Source organism: Cetorhinus maximus, chromosome 1, assembly GCF_964194155.1.
Source record: "Cetorhinus maximus chromosome 1, sCetMax3.hap1.1, whole genome shotgun sequence".
Lineage (NCBI taxonomy): Eukaryota > Metazoa > Chordata > Chondrichthyes > Lamniformes > Cetorhinidae > Cetorhinus > Cetorhinus maximus.
In genome coordinates, this window is record NC_135879.1 from 208,926,868 (window position 1) to 208,946,565 (window position 19,698).

The window sequence follows — 19,698 nt, forward strand, 5'->3', positions numbered from 1 at the left end:
GAACAACTTTTCCCAGTGAAGGAACTTGGCCCAGATTGGTGAACCCCGTTTTTTTGAGCAGCCAGGAGTGTGATTTCAACTTGTTCCAGTCCTACTCCGGCCCCCTCCCACAACTCTTTCTCCGGTACATCGATGATTACTTCGGTGCTGCTTCATGCTCTCGTCGGGACCTGGAAAAATTTATTAATTTTGCTTCCAATCTCCACCCCTCCATCATTTTCACATGGTCCATCTCTGACACTTCTCTTCCCTTCCTTGACCTCTCTGTCTCAATTTCTGATGATAGACTGTCCACCAATATCCATTACAAGCCTACCGACTCCCACAGCTACCTCGACTACAGCTACTCACACCCCGCTTCCTGTAACGACTCCAACCCATTCTCTCAGTTCCTTCGCCTCCGTCGCATCTGTTCTGATGACGCTACCTTCAAAAACAGTTCCTATGACATGTCCTCCTTCTTCCTTAACCGAGGTTTTACACCCACGGTCGTTGACAGGGCCCTCAACCGTGTCCGGCCTATCTCCCGCGCATCCGCCCTCACGCCTTCTCCTCCCTCCCAGAAACATGATAGGGTCCCCCTTGTCCTCACTTATCACCCCACCAGCCTCCGCATTCAAAGGATCATCCTCTGCCAGTTCCGCCAACTCCAGCATGATGCCACCACCAAACACATCTTCCCTTCACCCCCCCTGGCGGCATTCCATAGGGATCGTTCCCTCCAGGACACCCTGGTCCACTCCTCCATCACCCCCTACTCCTCAACCCCCACCTATGGCACCTTCCCATGCCCACGCAGAAGATGCAACACCTGCCCCTTCACTTCCTCTCTCCTCACCGTCCAAGGGCCCAAACACTCCTTTCAAGTGAAGCAGCATTTCACTTGCATTTCCCCTAACTTAGTCTACTGCATTCATTGCTCCCAATGCGGTCTCCTCTACATTGGAGAGGCCAAACGCAAACTGGGTGACCGCTTTGCAGAACACCTGTGGTCTGTCGGCAAGAAAGACCCAAACCTCCCTGTCACTTGCCATTTTAACACTCCACCCTGCTCTCTTGCCCACATGTCTGTCCTTGGCATGCTGCATTGTTCCAGTGAAGCCCAACGCAAACTGGAGGAACAGCACCTCATCTTCCGACTAGGCACTTTACGGCCTTTCGGGCTGAATATTGAATTCAACAACTTTAGATCTTAAGCTTCCTCCCCCCATCCCCACCCCGTTTCTTCCCCCTCCCTTTTGTTTTTTTCAATAATTTATATAGATTTTTCTTTCCCCACCTATTTCCATTATTTTTAAATCTACAACTAATACCTTGTCAGCCTTTCCACCCATTCCCCACTAGAGCTGTACCTTGAGTGTCCTGCCATCCATTCTTAATTAGCACTTTTCTTAGATAATATCACCACCTTCAACACCTCTTTGATCCTTTTGTCTGTGACATCTTTTGATTATCTGCTCCTATCACTGCTTGCTTGTCCCTATAACCACCCCACCCTCAACTTCTCTCCCCCCGCCCCCCCACCTTAAACCAGCTTATATTTCACCCCTCTCCTAACTATAATCAGTTCTGTTGAAGGGTCATGTGGACTCGAAACGTCGACTCTTTTCTTCTCCACCGATGCTGCCAGACCTGCTGAGTTTTTCCAGGTAATTCTGTTTTTGTGTGGGATTTCAACACTTAGTCAAGAATTTGAGGCATCATTTCAAGAGAAATGGAGCAGTTAAATGGAGATGAAGTGCAGAATTAAATGACAGAGTAGGCTCGAGGGCCTAAACGACCACATAGCCTACTACTGTTCCTTCGCTCCTGTATATCAGGTAACCTGTACAGTTTGTTTCCAGAATAAGCAAAAATAGATTTAGTGCATTACAAAATTTTGTCCAACATTATTATATACTTGAAGGTAACTTTTCAGAAGGCAATGGTTTCAACTTATCTTCAAACCTTCGTTCTCGCATTCTTTGATCAAATATATTTTCCATTTATACATTGATACCTGAATGTGTAAAATGTGACAGTAGAAATTCCATACATTTTTAATAAATTAGTTATAAAAGAAGCATCAAACCAGAAACAAAGTAGCTGAAATCCATTTTCTCCTCTTTTTGGTCACCAGAAACTAAAACAACTTTTGGTTACCTCCTTGTTCTCTGCTCCTGCCCATGCTGCCCTCGTATCTCCTTCTGTCACTCCTTCTAACATAAGCTGCTGTTGGATTTTCAATATTCCCTCTGACCCACTGACGACCTCCCTCAGCAAGAATTTCAACCTCATCATTCTACGCCCCCACCTCAACAAATTCGGAGCTCAACATGGTGCTAGCAAGTCTTCTGCCAGCTTTGACTCCAGGGTTTCTCTTTACCCAACAAGCTGGTCCCTTTGCCTTGGTCCCTTGGTCCCTTCAATGTCCTCATGGACACCAACCCCTCTCCTGCCACCCCCGGAACTCCACCACCCTTCTGACCTCTTATCATCTCTCGATCTTTTCATTATAATATTGGCCTTTTCCGTTTCTCCACTTCCTTTCTCACACTAATCTATCTCCCCCTGAACTTGCAGCACCTTCATCCTTTAGCTTTACCTCCAATGTTATCATCATCAATTTTAGCTGCTCAGCACAGACTCTGAGCCTTGACTGGGGGGGGGTTGGGCGGGTGCGGGCATGGGCAGGTGCGCAGCCGATGGCCGCCTGCGGGCGGTGGGAGTAGGCTGAGTCGGTGGCCTGTGCTCTTTCGCACATGCGTGCATGCGCGTGAAACAGCACAGAAATCTCTCTGAGGCACAGAGCTGCCTCAGGGAGATTAGTGTGATTTTTAAAAATTTTAATAAAGGAAAAAAAGATTTTAAGATACGTCCCCTCATGTGACAGTGTCACATGATCTGGGAAATGTCAATTAATTTTATTAAAAATTTTTATTAAACTTTAAAAACCTTCATGAAAGCTCATCCCGCCCATGGATGAGGTTTCATGAAAAATGAGAAGGCCACCTGGGCTCTTCGCCTGCCCGCCAACCTCAAGATTTAATGGGCAGCTCAGTTAATTATTTTAATTAGTTTTTAAATGGCCTTAATAGGCCTTTGACAGTTCGGCAGGTGCGCAGCCAACTCCACAGTGCACCCGCTGAACTGAAGATCTGAATGACGCCCACGTGACAGATGCCACCCCAAACAGATGCTATGGATCTCTCATCAACTCCCCTCAGACGCTTGTCACACCGTGAGCAAACCAGTCTCACTGAACTCCGTCTTCCACATGAGGGTTCCAATCTCCACTCCCCAAGAACTTGCTTTGGAATCTTCTCCCAAACCTACGCTCTTTCTCAGATGCCTTCCACAAAGGTCCACTTCCAGGGTTTCAAATTCTCCTTTGATGTTCTTCTCCCCGGGTCACCACTTGCATTCAAGCTGTCTTCCATGCATTCTCCCTCACCGACTCAGCCGTCATCAGTACCACTGTTTCACATGCCCATTGTAAAGAGTTATAGACCTTCAGCTGTCCCTTTGGACTTTCTGACCTCTCACTTTAAATCTGCTTCCTGCAGCTTTTCTTCCTTTAAGCTTGAAGCTTGGAGCCTTCCTCTGCTCCTCACTTTTAATTTCACTTTATAGGAACTTTTCTAGGTTTATGTCCTTCCTTTGACTAGAAGGTCTTCTTGGGGCTTTCTCCTTAGTTCCTGTAACCTGCTTCAGCAGTTTCCTCTCCTGTCTAGCTTCTCTTGAGTCTTGGCTTCAACTTCAGTTTGGGACTCGCTATCTGCTATTTTGCTCTAGTCTCTCCCTGGCAGCTGTTTTCAACTTAACTCAAATTGCTGCTTTTTCTGTGTGTGTTTGTGTGTGCGTGCATGTGTGCGTGCGTGCATGTGTGTCTCCCTCTCTGGACCCCTGTTGCTGGGCAACAGCACAGGTTTTTTTCTACTCTTGTGTTTGTTTTAACTTCTCTTCAACAATCATAAAAAACTCATTAGAAATGCAGGTATACAAACAGAGCTTTTGACCTGCTTTCTCCACTTAAAAAATAAACTAGATCCCAGGTTTCATCTTTTAACCCACAAATACAAAAAATATATAAATTAAACTTAAATTTAAAGATATGCCTTATTCTTAACACATCCAAATATACATATAACTCATTTAAACTATCTCAATTTCCTAACAGCAGCACCTGGAAGAAGCCCATACCGCTGCGCCAAAAGACCTCCAAACATTGCATCTTGATATTCTAAATATAAGGAAGCGAAACAAAGGTACAATGAGGTGAATTATGATAATGGGCAAAATTTTACAGTCCCACCGAAGTCATTGGGCAGGAGTTTTCCCTTGTCGGGTGGGCACGTGCCCGACCCGAGCGAGAGTAAATTAGTGCGCGATGATGTCATGCGAGCGTCCTGAAGTCATCGCGCACTCTCACGATATTTCGCTTGCTGGGCGCAAGCGAGAGGTAGCAGCGCACCCGCTGACAATTAAGAGGCCTATTAAGGCCCTTAATCAATTAATTAAATTGGATGTTTTGGATTTTTTTGCTGCCTGTCCAGCTGTTTGGTTGGCGGGCAGGCGAGAGGCTAGCAGCTTTTGGATTTTTGAGGAAACCTCCCCCACGGGCGAGGTTTCCGATGTTAATTAAAAATAAAACATTTATAACGTGTCCCTGCTCATGTGACAGAGTCACATGAGGGGACATGTGTACCTTATTTTTCAAATCTTTATTGTAATGTTATAAACCTTCAGCTCCCTGAGGCAGCTGTGTGCCTTCAGGGAGCTTTTGGTGCGTGCACCCACGCGCATGTGCAAACTTCCACGCTCGCCCTCCTCCAGCTCCCACCCCGGCAGCGCTGAGCGTTGCAGCACACTATTCACATGCTGGCTGGCCATTAATTGCTCAGCCAGTGTGAAGTCACGGTCGGGGCCCGATCGAGGGCAGCAGTCAATTTCGTGGCCACTCCCGGGCCTGCCTGCTGTGCCCACCCGACGAGGTAAAAATCCTGCCCAATGGAGTTTTGAATGGCTCGCTGCATTTTATGGCCCCTCCCCTGACATGAAGGGGCCTTAAATTCTGCCCAATGTTTTCATATTAAATATAGCAATATCAATTAGAATGGTACGCTGATATGCTAAGTTAAAGACAAGGAAATTAATAAGGGCTTTGAAGTGAAATTTCATTTCCTTAGTATTACTATGGTTATACCATATTTTTAAAGGAAACCCAAACCTATGCCAAATTTAAGAAAAGACAAACTGCAAAATAGAACAGGATGCACAGGGTAAAAGCAAAACACTGCGGGTGCTGGAAATCTGAAATAAAAACAGAAAATGCTGGTAAAACTCAGCAGGTTGGCAGCATCTGTGGAGAGAGAAACAGAGTTAACGTTTCGCGCCTGTATGACCCTTCTTCAGAGCTAAAGAATGCACAGGGTGTTCAATAAGTATCCCTACATCATGGTTTAATTCTACAATTGAGTAATGTGTCCCGTGCAAAGGTTGTTAGGTGAATATGAAGCCACAAAGAATGCAAATGTCTGATATCCTATCCAGGCAAATTTCGCTTTCACATGAATTCATTTATTCAAGAACTTGCTGACCGTTTGAAGATGCTTAATACTTTAAAGTGTGTGGCTTCCTTATTCTGGCATCATATGCACAAGTGATGGAATTTTTCTGTAGACTTGGTGAAGTCTATGAGGTTTGAAAGTTGTTTTTCCTTTAAGCCAAAATTCTGCTGTAGCAGAATATGTGAAACACATCATTAAAAATTCGCTTACACCTGAATGACCCAACCTAAATTAATTTGCCTTGTTTAGTGGTAACTGTTAGGTAAGTATCAAAACCTCATTTGCTTACATGTATTTCAATGAAGAGCCTGTCGGGGAGGAACTGTTAAACTGTGGATGGGAAACTGTAACTTGGGCAGTGAATTCTGGATTTCTGCATTTAGCTGTGCATATACGTACTCCAGATGTTGCTGTCCAATTTACCCTGTAATAACAGTAAGCGCTAATAGATGTTATTCGCACTGCAAATTTGGACCGACATTCCCTTTGAAGTTACTGCTTTGCTAATATTTTGCCTTTCTCATTCATTCGTATAGCCTGAATTAGATGATTTTTTTCCATTTGACATAGCATTTTAAAGAAAAACGAAAGTAAAAAAGGAAAAATGTATACTTATTTAGTGTCTTTCACAGCTTCAGGATAACAATAGTGTTGTTTAGCATTTTTAAAATTCTTTCTAGCTTTTTAAGGAGAACTGTTAGCAACCTTTTTCACAAAGTGGTCTAAAAATTGGTTCGTACTGTTTTTTGCTCTGGGAATTGGGTGTCGCAACCTGCCATGAAGGTAGGCAGCATGCAATCTTGGTGCTGCTTCTTAGTTTGCCAGATGGTAGCATTGGGCCAAACAGGAGCCATACTGCTGACTGCCTTTCTGCTCAGCAGTGATCTGAGCAGCTGTGCTGATAACACATGGGGCAGAATTTTCCCCCTGTCTGGGGGAAAGTTGAAGAGTGGGCACGCGGAGGCGTGCCTCCAATCAGCGCATCCGATCAGGGGCGTGCCGCCATTTTATGTGAGCGGGCCTATTAAGGTCCACCCAGCGTGGCATCGGCATGGAAGCACTAATCGTTCCCTGTGCGGGCGGGGGGGGGGGGGAAATCCCTAAACCCAAGAGTGCGCTATTTCGCACATGCGCACAAAAGAGCACACTCATCTCCCTGAGGCTAAGTGCTGCCTCAGGGACATCGGCTGTACTGTAGAAAATAATAAAAACAAAAAAAAAAAATCCCAGACATGTTCCCTCATGTGACAGTGTCACATGAGTTGGGACATGTCCATAACTTTTAAAAACTCTTTAACTAAATTATTAAAAACCTACATGAAACCTCATCGCACCCTGGATGAGGTTTCGTGCTTTCTCTAATTCCCGCCAGGGCTCCTGGCTGCCCGCCAACCTTAAAGTTGGACGGGCACGTCCATTGGTTAGTTTAATGACTCTGTCCATGGCCTCAATAGGCCATTGACAGGTCGGCGGGTGCACAGCTGATTTTGCAGAGACCCCACCGACCTGAAAATTTAAATGGGGCGCGGTGACATCAGGAGTTCCGCCCGAAGTCATCGAGCGTCATTTTACGCGCCGGCGAGCGGGCCCCGCCCCCACACTCGCTGACGGGAAAATCCTGGCCACGGTACTGCCAGCCTGGTCTTCCTAAAGGCAACCCAGAACGAAAAAACAGTAAAAACTGGGAAATAAGAATACTGAGCTGAACTGTTTTTTTCCTTCTTCTTAAAAGGAAGCTGCACTGAATCACAAGAATATGCTGATGGATATCAATGCTGCAATTATTCCTGCAATGCTGCAGGAAAATGGAACTCTATGGCGGAGAGAGGTCTCCTAGGGTCACAGATACAGTGGCGGAATTTCGTAAAGGCATGGGGTGGGCGGGAGGGTGTCATCTACTGGCTGGAAAGCTGGCGAGGGACCTGCGCTGCCTCCTTCTGGAAGGACTGCCGAACCACAAGCCAATCAGGCAGTGCCAGGGCCAGCAGCAGGCCCACCTTTGGAATCAAGACCCCAGGTCTCACCCACCAAAAGTCACCAGTCAATCAGAGGCTGGAAACTCTTCTGCTCAGCAGTGCCACTAAGGAGCCCGTGGCTGCTGCGGGAAGGACAGACACCGGAGTTCCAGGACCACGGAGTGATCCAGGCCACGGGTAAGTAATGTGGGGGGTGGGATGGGGGGGTGGGGTGTTGGGGCTTGCAGGATGGGGGTCGCAGGGTGAGAGATGCAATGGGGGTCAGCAGCAAGGGCAGGAAGTGGCTCTCAGCAGCCCCCCCCACCTTTCCTATGTTCAGTCCCTCGATCGGGTGCCGAGTGCCTTTCATCAAGGGGTCCCCCACTCACCAAGAGATGACAAGCTGGCCACAGCACACCGTTTGGCAACAGGCCCTCCTGAAGCTGGGTCAATAGCAGCGGTGACAGGATGAGGCCCTTAAGTGGTCTCAATTGGTCACTGAAGGGCCTCAATTGGCAGCAGGGTGGGAAGGTCGACCATGGGCCTCCCTACCCAGAACTTAATTCTGGCTGAGGCGGGAAGGTGGTGGGGTTCAGGTACACCACCATCCACCTAATCAAATGCTCTTCCTGCCTCCAAACTCACCACCAGAGGGAGTGTTAAAGGTGTTCGAGACCATAGTAGTGAATTAGTGGAGATGGACAGGGGGAAAGATGTCATGTTTCAACAGACAGGCCAGGACACAATCAAGGGCCAGCTTCTGAAGGGAAGGTCAGGTGGTCAAGGAGGTCAGTTCCTGCAGTCAGGCTTCGAGGACCTGGGAGCAGTGTCACAACAAGTGTAATGACCTCAGGCGGGTTGTTAAAGACAGTGAATACATCTTCACATGACCTATCACTCCACCAGCCAATGCACTACACCCCAATCAATCACCCATTAGCAGCCCTTGGCTCTTAGGACTGAGGCCCAACATCCAGATCCTCTACCTCATCCTCACACACTTACCAATGATGCCACCCAGCTCCTGCTACTTCTATAAGCTTCCAGCTGTGGCAGGCACATCAACCAAACACAGAGAAACCCCACTCGAATGGCCTCCAGCTTCCGTTATGCTGTCTCTAACGATGCTATGGAGCTGAATTTTGCAGCCAGTACCTTTCTCCTTGTATAGTTAAGCTACCATAGCTGACTCCTGATCTTTACCTGTTGCTCTCCTCTCCCATCTTGGCTTTGGTGAGTTCTATAAAAGGTCTCCCATACTGTCCTTTTTTAGTTCTTATGTAGATTTTACAACAGAAACGTTAATTTCTCTTTTCTCTGATCAAATGATAAAGGTGTTAGACCTCTACTTTGCAGAACTCAGGGTGGGTAGAATGAATCAAGAGGATTTTAGGAGCAGAGATCCCTGCCAACCACTGCAGGAACCATAGAACCATAGAACACTACAGCACAGAAAACAGGCCATTTGGCCCTTCTAGTCTGTGCCGAAATATTATTCCGCTAGTCCCATTGACCTGCACCTAGTCCATAACCCTCCAGACCTCTCCCATCCATGTATCTATCTAATTTATTCTTAAAACTTAAGAGTGAGCCCGCATTTACCACGTCAGATGGTAGCTCGTTCCACACTCTCACCACTCTCTGAGTGAAGAAGTTCCCCCTAATGTTCCCCCTAAACCTTTCCCCTTTCACCCTAAAGCCATGTCCTCTCGTGTTTATTTCTCCTAATCTAAGTGGAAAGAGCCTACTCGCATTTACTCTGTCTATACCCCTCACAATTTTGTAAACTTCTATCAAATCTCCCCTCATTCTTCTACGCTCCAAGGAATAAAGTCCTAACCTGTTTAATCTTTCCCTTTAACTCAACTCCTTAAGACCCGGCAACATCCTAGTAAATCTTCTCTGCACTCTCTCAATCTTACTGATATGCTTCCTGTAGTTAGGCGACCAGAACTGCACACAATACTCCAAAGTTGGCCTCATCAATGTCTTATACAATCTCACCATAACATCCCAACTCCTATACTCAATACTTTGATTTATGAAGGCCAGTATGCCAAAACCTTTCTTTACAACCTTGTCTACCCATGACGCCACTTTCAGGGAATTATGTATCTGAACTCCCAGATCCCTTTGTTCCTCCGCACTCCTCAGTGCCCTACCATTTACTGTGTATGTCCTACCTTGGTTTGACCTTCCAAAATGTAACACCTCACACTTTTCCGCATTAAATTCCATCTGCCATTTTCTGGCCCATTTTTCCAGTTGGTCCAGATCTCTCTGCAAGCTTTGAAAGCCTTCCTCGCTGTCCACAACGCCTCCAATCTTAGTGTCATCAGCAAACTTGCTGATCCAATTCACCACATTATCATCCAAATCATTGATATAGACAACAAACAACAATGGTCCCAGTACAGATCCCTGAGGCATACCACTAGTCACAGACCTCCAGTATGAGAAGCAATCATCCACTACCACTCTCTATCTTCTCCCACACAGCCAATTTCGAATACAGTTTACAACCTCTCCATGGATACCAAGTGTCTGAACCTTCTGAACTAACCTCCCATGTGGGACCTTGTCAAAGGTCTTACTAAAGTCCATGTAGACAACATCCACAGACTTTCCTTCATCTACTTTCTTGGTAACCTCCTCGAAAAACTCTACAAGGTTCGTTAAACACGACCTACCACGCACAAAGCCATGCTGACTATCCTTAATCAGCCCTTGGCTGTCCAAATAATTATATATCCGATCTCTCGGAACACCTTCCAATAATTTACCTACTACTGACGTCAGGCTCACTGGCCTGTAATTACCTGGTATACTTTTGGAGCCTTTTTTAAACAACGGAACAACATGAGCTACCCTCCAATCCTCCGGCACCTCACCCGTGGCTAAGGACATTTTAAATATTTCTGCCAGGGCCCCTGCAATTTCTACACTAGTCTCCCTCAAGGTCCGAGGGAATATTATGTCAGGCCCGGGGGATTTATCTACCTTTATTCGCTGTAAGGCAGCAAGCACCTCCTCCTCTTTAATCTCTATATGTTCCATGAAACTACTGCTTGTTTCCCTTCCTTCCTTATATACTATGCCAGTTTCCTGAGTAAATACTGATGCAAAAAAACTGTTTAAGATCTCCCCCATCTCGTGAGGCTCCACACATAGATGGCCACTCTGATCTTCAAGGGGACCAATTGTGTCCCTTACTATCCTTTTACTCTTAATATACTTGTAGAAACCCTTCAGGTTTACCTTCACATTATCTGCCAAAGCAACCTCTTTTTGCCTTCCTGATTTCCTTTTTTAGTATTTTCTCACATTTTCTATACTCTACAAGTACCTCATTTGCTTCTTGTTGCCTATACCTGCTATACACCTCTCTCTTCTTCTTAACCAGATCGCCAATATCCCTTGAAAACCAAGGTTCCCTAATGATTAAGATCTTAGGTGCTCCTGGAATTACTGTATGTGGCATTGCAGTCACTGAGCTATTTTCAACTTCATCTGGAGTTATAAAATGCACCAGGTTTACAGAGACACTGCAGGTCATTTTAACCTTCCAACTGAAACAGGCACGAAATCAGTGGAGTGGTCAAACTGCCTGCCCTTTTGTTTCTGGCATGAGGCCTGAGCAATGTGAATGAAATAGTCAGCATCAGTTGCCTCAGTCGAAAGAGTGAAGAAACAGAATCAATGAGCATTTCCACTCCTTGTTCCTAGGCAGGCACCATACTAAAAACGCAGGTGTTTGGCTGGCCAGGTGAAGACACAGCTGGGTTTGTCTACAGTATCTCACACATTGGATTTCACCATCTAGTCTCATGTATTAAGAATGGTTGTTTTCTTGTGAGGTAATGCAGTGTTAATGGCACTTATATTCAGCCTGCATGACTACCTTGGTGCCTACAGGCCTAACATGTGGAACAGAACATCAAATGTTTCCAGGACAGGACAGATAAAGTGGCAGGAGGAAATGAGGAGTCAAAAGTTCACATTTAATTTTACAGTGATTGAGCTTTTCAAAGCTAAAGTGCAGAATCCCATGAATTATTAGAACTCCCATGGCTAGTGATACCACCAGGCAAAAATAAAAAAAAAAATTCTATTTTCAAAACACACCAATGGAATAAGCACATTAATTAGTCACCTTATTTGTTTGTACCAGTAATTCTTTTTAATTGATCTATGCTGTGTTTTTTATTGAAAATCAAGCCGTTACCACCATATGCAGTCATAAGCAATTAATGGTAATCACACACTCTAGCAGAGAAAGGGTCAGCTACATTAAGTTTTATCTGTTTCATATACACTTCTCATACTGTGTCACATACACACAGTTTTATCGCTTGTTCATTGGGAGGGGGCTGGCTGTGCATACCAATAATGAACTTCGTATCAGCCAAGAGGCACAATTCAAGTTAAACAGATTAGTGAAAAGATTATAACAGACTCATAAGTACAATCAAACTTCAAGTACTTAGAAAAGAATGCAGCAAAAACCTATACTGTTGACTGCACAAAATTGAGATCTTTAACAGATTAGATAATCAGTATGGTTAGGAACAGGTAACATCTGTAAAGTCCAGTAAATCTGATCTTTCTTCATAAATAATTTGTAAAGGATTGCATTCATCTCGTATCTTTCTTGATCGCAATATGAGCAGAAACACTTTCCAATGAGGTACTTTTGAATAGTAGTCACTGTCATGTAGGAAGCACGGCAACCAACTTGCGTACAGCAAGGTTCCATACGCAGTAAAGTGATAAGTTTGGGAAAGAAAAAGATTTTCAAATCTACCCTAGGGCTGGTAGCTAGTGATTTGCAAAAAGACCAGATAAGTGTAAATATGTAATCAAAATGAAATATACATAAACTCCATAGAGGTTACAACATGGAAACAGGCAATTAGGCCCAATCAGCCCATTGTTGGTATTATCGCTTCATGTGAGTAAATTTGCTCACCATGCGCTGGTATTGTAAGTTCAGAATTGTGCTCTGTCTGAGGTTATAAACACCCTCAAATGAGTCACCACTAGATCCTGCTGCAGGTTCCACCAGCTGTGCTACTCAAATGCCTTCTCTTAAGTAACAGCTAATATTAAACTGTCGCTCTGACCTGTTTTGTGTGTGGAGACGAGTATTTTCCCAACTCAACTAACACATAAACACCCACTCCACAAAAGAAAATGATTACATTACATCTCTAGATTTGCTTGGAAAATACTTGCCTTGCTTTCTGGCAACAAAATGACAACAATAATTGTCAGGAGATCCTGCCCTTTTCTCTGATTGCAGTCTTCTGTGTATCACCATTATGAGCCAGAATAGTCATAATAGATCTCTCTATTCACAGAGAACACAATATTTCCCGTGATTAACCCACTCCACAATCATCTGCAGCCTCTGATCTAATGCAGCTAATCATTACTCAAGTGATGGGTAAGTGTGATTCCAACCTGATGTAATAATGTCAGCTCTAGTGCCAAACTCAGAGTATTTAATGCAAGCTGGAGGCACCAGAATAGTCAAGTCAGCTGAATATAATTTTTCATTCTTCCAATTTTATGCTTCTCCTGAATAATATGTTGACTTGTGCTGATATATGATTCCACAAGCATCAGCTGTCCTCTCCTGCCTCAACCAAGTTGTTATTGTTCACGTATGATGTAGACCAATAGATCAAGGGTTCTGGAATTAGGGAGGGGTTAGCAAACTGGGTCAAAAACTGGTTAGAAGGAAGAAAGCAGAGAGTAGTTGAGGGCAGTTTGTCAGAATGGTTTGAAGTAGGTATGGGTGTCCCCCTGTGTTCACCTCTGTGACCATATGTGTAGATCAATGAGCTGGATGTTGGCATAGAAGAAATACTGTCGAAATCTACAGGTGACACCAAAATAGAATGTATAGTAACCTCATCTTCCGACTAGGCACTTTACAGCCTTCCGGACTGAATATTGAGTTCAACAATTTTAGATCATGAACTCTCCCCTCCATCCCCACCCCCTTCCGAATTTCCCCCTCCTTTTTGTTCTTTCCAATAATTTATATAGATTTTTCTTTTCCCACCTACTTCCATTATTTTTAAGTGTATTTCCATCCATTGTTTTATCTCTACCTTTTAGCCTATTTCAATCCTTTCCCCCCACCCCACCCCCACTAGGGCTATCTGTACCTTGCTCATCCTGCTTTCTACCCTTAATTAGCACATTCCTTTTGATAATATCACCACCTTCAACACCTCTTTGTCCTTTTATCTGTGACATCTTTTGGTTATCTCCACCTATCACTGGCCCTCTATCCAGCTCTTCTTGTCCCACCACCGCCCCCCCCTTAAACCAGCTTATATTTCACCTCTCTTCTATTTTTACTTAGTTCTGTTGAAGGGTCATTCGGACTCGAAACGTTAACTGTGCTCCTCTCCGCAGATGCTGCCAGACCTGCTGAGTTTTTCCAAGTATTTTTGTTTTTGTTTTGGATTTCCAGCATCTGCAGTTTTTTGCTTTTATCTAGAATGTATAGTTAATGCTTTAGAATGCCAAAGGTAGCTGCGAAGGAATATGGATATGATGGGAAAAAGGGCTAATAAATAGCAGATAGAATTCAATGTCAGTAAGTTTAATGTGATTCTTTGGGGGAATAAAAACAACCGTGTTATACTCTGAATGGAACCAAGCTCAATGCTGTACAGAAGCAGGGAAATTTAGGGGGTACTATTCTAGCTTATGGTATTGTGCATGCAAGTAAAATGCAGGACATTAAACTACCTAGGGTTGAAAAGACGATAAAAATAAGTGCATGGAATTCTAGATTTTATCTCAAAAGCAATGCAGCTATAATACATTTTTAAATTATAAACATATAGGACAGTGTATATAAATGCGTGTATTTATAAACATTATAAACATATAGGACAGTGTATATAAGTCGCGCGGTTAAGATCAAGGGGCTACAGATACAAGATTAGATATAAAAAATTTAAAACAGAAGGCACAAAATATTTCTTCATACAAAGTTCACTTCTAGGGTTGGGGGCTGAGACAGTAAAATATTAGGTTGGATATGTAGGTGATGAAAAAGAGATAGAGCAATATGGCAACAGATTAGTAAATACGATTAACATGATTAAGACTATTACTCATATGGAAGGTAAGTGCTGCCATTGATTTATTGAGCCTGTTTACATGTTGCTATGCCTATGTATTTCTAAATATAAGAAGCATCTCAAAGTATTGATGGAAGAAGCAGCAGGCATCTGTGCAATAGTTAACTAATTCCAGAGTCCTGCTGAATGCCAGCATCAGTCTGGAGTCCTTCGTGCCTACAATAAGACGGCATGCAATGCATTTTTCATCTTTCTTCAGTGACATCAAAGCCTAACTAGTTCTCCTTAGAGTTCAGAATGCTTAGACATGCATGGAAGTGACTTCCTTTGAACCTCCTGTGGCTATGGGAACAAAAATTACTGAAGTCACTTGAAAATGGACCAAGCAACCTTTGCAAGTGAAGATTACTGTCCACAACCTGTTACGTGTGTTGTGTTTGTTAGAGGGAATCAAAATATTTTAACGCACCATGGGCACTTGCAGCAGAGCACACCCCTCCCACGCCAAAGGCTCAAATATGCCTCTCATGAGTGCTCAGCCTGCTGTCAGAGGCCCTCAGATCCATATGGCGAGCCATTGATATGAGCTTTTGCTTTTACACAGGTCAGTTTGGATGTTGAAACAGAGCCCAATGTCACAGGCAAGCTTGAAATGGCCACGGGCGATGTTGTTGTCTCAGGATGATAACATATTTGCACCCTTCCGCCACGCTCCCCCAGTTGGCAGCTTGGAAGAGAATGGTCAGCCTGCCCCTTGTGGTTAACAATGTGGCATAGCCTGTAATTAAGCCATTCCTAGTCACTGCTCACAGCCCCCTCAGTCTCGAAGACCGACAAAGACACATAGCTGTCGGCCAGCTGACCGGGTATAGTCACTGCCGCAGCACACAGAAAAGCAAATAGATTAAGTGTCAGAATGCATCAGTCATAACACCTCACCAAATACCACTAAGAAAGACACACAGATCACATTTAAAGGAATAAATATAATAATTGCACCTCAGTTATTCTATGTCTAAGAATTATTCCTGTTATGATATTAGGTCTTGCATCAGCAGGTGACAGAAATGATATATTTGGCAGCTTTCACAGAATCACAGAATCTTTACAGTGCAGAAGGGGACCATTCGGCCCATCAAGTCTGCACTGGCTCACTGAAAGAGCAATCTATCTAATCCTACTCTCCTGCCTTGTCCCTATAACCTTGCACATTATTTATTTTCAGGTAGCAACCCAATTCCTTTTTGAACACTTCGTTCGAACCTGCCTCCACCATCCTTTCAGGAAGTTCGTCCAGACTCCAACCACCCTCTGGGTGAAAAAACTTTTCTTCACATCACTTCTACTCCTTTTGCCCATTATTTTGAATCTGTGCCCTCTAGTTCTTGATGTTCTCATGAGAAGGAACAGTTTTTCACTATTTACCCTGTCCATACTCCTCAGGATCTTGAATATCTCTATCAAGCCTCCTCTCAGCCTTCTTTTCTTCAAGGAAAACAGTCCCAACCTCTCAGGCAAATGTCAGTGAGAACACATCGCTGGGTCAAAATCCTGGAACTCCCTTTCTAACAGCATTGTGGGTGTACCTACACCACATGGACTGCAGCAGTTCAAGAAGGCAGCTCCCCACCACCTTCTCAAGGGCAATTAGGGATGGGCAATAAATGCTGGCCTAGCCAGTGACACCCACATCCCATGAATGAATAAAAAAATTGCTGAGGATATGGTGAAGGTGCAGGGAGGACTCTTACAACTAACAGAAGTGATTGCCTCCTCAGCCTCCTGAAAGTCATCTCATTACCGGCCATCTCTTTACTGGTGCACAGGTAGATGGTCCATTTTGATACCTTGTTGTACTGCAAAGTTATGGACTGTGATGTGCTGCAGTTGGACTAGGATTTCTTGCAGGATGCCTGTGATTTGTTTGGGTATCAAAATCCAATCCTTTACATTACCCTGTGCATATGGTCACAAACAAGTGACACATTGATAGTGTGGTAGCCCTACATTATCCTGCACAGATTAATGAATGAAACAATAACGTGTACAGGATCAAGTATATACAGTATATAAAAAGAGAGGGTAGCTAAAGTAAAAGCAAAATACTGCGGATGCTGGAAATCTGAAGCAAAAGTAAAAAATAGCTGGAAAAACGCAGCAGGTCTGACAGCATCTGCGGAGAGGAATACAGTTAACATTTTGAGTCCATATGCCTCTTCATCAGGACTAAAGTAAAAATGCTAAAGTAAATGTTGGTCCCTTAGAGAGACTGGGGAATTAATAATGGGAAACATGGAAGTGACAGAGTTTGAAAAAGTATTTAGTATTCATCTTCATGGTAGAGGACACAAAATAATTCCAAGAATAATAGAAGATCAAGGGGAAAAGCTTGAGAGGAACTTAAAACAATCCCAATCACTAGAGAAAAATTATGAGGAAAAATCATGTGACTAAAGGCTGACAAGTCACCTAGAACTGATGGCCTGCATGCTAGGGTCCAAAGGCTGCAGAGATAGTGGATGCATTAGTTGTAATCTTCCAAAATTCCTTAGCTTCTGGAAAGGTCCCAGCAGATTGGAAAATTCCAAATGCAACACCACTATTCAAGAAAAGAGAGAGACAGAAAGCAGGAAATTATAGGCCAGTTAGTCTAACATCTATCATTGGGAAAATGATAGAATCCATTATTAAACAGGAAGTAGCAGGGCATTTAGAAAATCATAATACTATCAGGCAAAGTCAACGTGGTTTTATGAAGGGGAAATGCTATTTGACAAATTTATGTTCTTTTAGGGTGTACCAGCAGAGTGGACAAAGGGAACCAGTAGATGTAGTGCATTTGGATTTCTAAAAGGCATTCAGTTAGGTGCCAATTAAAAGGTTACAACACATGATAAGAGCTCATGGTGTTGGGGTTGATTATTAGCATAGATAGAGGATTGGCTAACTAACAGGAAACAGAGTTGGGAAAAATGGATCAATTTCAGTTTGACAAACTAATAGAGTGGTGCCCGGATCAGCGCTGAAGCCTCAGCAATTTACAATCTATATTAACGACTTCAATGAAGGGATTGAGTATATTGTCACCAAATTTGCTGATGATAAAAATGTAGGTAAGGAAACAATTGTGGGAAGGACAAAAATCTGCAAAGATGTATAGATAGGTTAAGTTAGTGGGCAAAAATCTGGCAGATGGAGTATAATATGGGAAAATGTGAGGCTGCCCACTTTGGTGGGAAGAAAAGAAAAACATAATATTATTTAAATGGAAAGAAGTTGTGGAATGCTGTGGTACAAAGAGTCCTGAGTGATCTGATTGTGGCTTTAAGTCCTCATTAAATTAAATTAAATTCCTCCTCATCTCCATCTTAAATGGGAGACACCTTTTTTAAACTGCTCCCCTTAGTTCTAGGTTCCCCCACGAGGGGAAACATCCTCTTAGCACTTATCGTCTCACGCCCCCTCAGAAACTTATATGTTTCAATAAGATTACCTCTCAATCTTCTAAACTCCAATGAGCATAGGACCAACCTGCTCAACCTTTCCTCATAAGACAACCTCATCATTCCAGAAATCAGCCTAGTGAGCTTTCTCTGAACTGCTTCCAATGCAAGTATATCCTTCCTTCAGTAAGTCCGGGGTTGTACACAATATTCCAAATGCAGTCTCACCAATGTCCTGTATAGCTGTAGCAAGACTTCCCTACTTTTATACTCCATCCCCCTTGCAATAAAGGCTAACTTCCCTATTTACCTTCCTAATTACTTGCTGTACCTGCTTGCAAACTTTTTGTATTAATGTACAAGGACACCCATATCCCTCTGTACTGCAGCATACTGCAGTCTCTCTCCATTTAAGTAATATTCTACTTTCCTATTCTTCCTGCCAAAAAGTAGACAATGTCATATTTTGCCCACATTATACTTCATCTCCAAATTATTGTTCACTCACTTAACCTATCTATATCCGTTTGTAGACTCTTTGCATCATCCTCACAACTCGCTTTCCTACCTATCTTTGTATCATCAGCAAATTTGGCTATAATTGGTGCCTTCATCCAAGTTATTAGTATAGATTGTAAATAGCTGAGGCCCCAGCACTGATCCATGTGGCACGAAACTAGTTACAGTTTGCCAACTTGAAAATAACCAATTTTTCCCGATTCTCTGTTTCATGTTAGTTAGCCAATCCTCTATCTTTGAGGCGGTGGCGTAGTGGTATTGTCAATGCAGTGGTATACCACTCCATTAACAATACTACTATGCTAGGTATTCATATATCCAGGTATTCCAGTAATGCTTTGGGAACCTTGATTTGAATCCCACCAAGGTAAATGGTGAAATTTGAATTCAATAAAAATCTGGAATGGAAAGTCTGACAATTATTATAAAAACATAGCTGGTTTGCTAATGTCCTTTAGGGAAGGAAATCTGCCATCTTACCAGTTCTGGCCTACACGTGACTCCAGACCCACAGCAGTGACTCTTAAAATGCCCTCTAAACAAGAGCAATTAGGGATGGGCAATAAATGCTGGCCTAGCCAGCGACACCCACATCCCATGAATGATTAAATAAAAAAACACATGGGCTGGATTTTAAATTTTTAACGCAACCCCAATCGAAAAGTCCATCAGCACCACATTGACTAGAAACCCCTGCTGCCCTGCTGCCCTGCAGCTCTATTATATTGGGGGCAGCCTTAATTGGGTCAGAATGGGACTTCATCTCCAAATGCACTACATCTACTGGTTCCCCTTTATTTACCCTGCTTGTTATATCCTCAAAGAACTCTAATAAATTTGTGAAACATGGGGCAGAAATTGTCGTCCCGTGGGCGGGCGCATGCCTGACCCGAACGGAAGTGAAATAGTGCACGATGACGGGCAAGCATCCCAACGTCATCATGCACTCTCGCAATCTTTCGGTCAGCGGGCGCGCGCGAGAGTTAGCAGTGTGCCCGCTGACAATTAAGAGGCCTATTAAGACCCTCAAACAAGTAATTAATTTGTATTTTTTGCTGCCCGGTCAACCTTTCAGTTGGCAGACAGACGAATAGGCCAGGTGGCCTTTGCATTTTTACAAAACCTC

The 19,698-nt window shown here is 43.6% G+C and overlaps 1 protein-coding gene across 1 annotated transcript in view; it reads right to left on the reverse strand.

Annotated features, from left to right (window-relative positions):
• Positions 1-19,698, reverse strand: part of dcc (DCC netrin 1 receptor) — a gene marked incomplete at its 5' end in the record, with an annotated part of 921,129 nt that overhangs the window by 343,535 nt on the left and 557,896 nt on the right. The gene's annotated exons all lie outside the window — the stretch shown is intronic.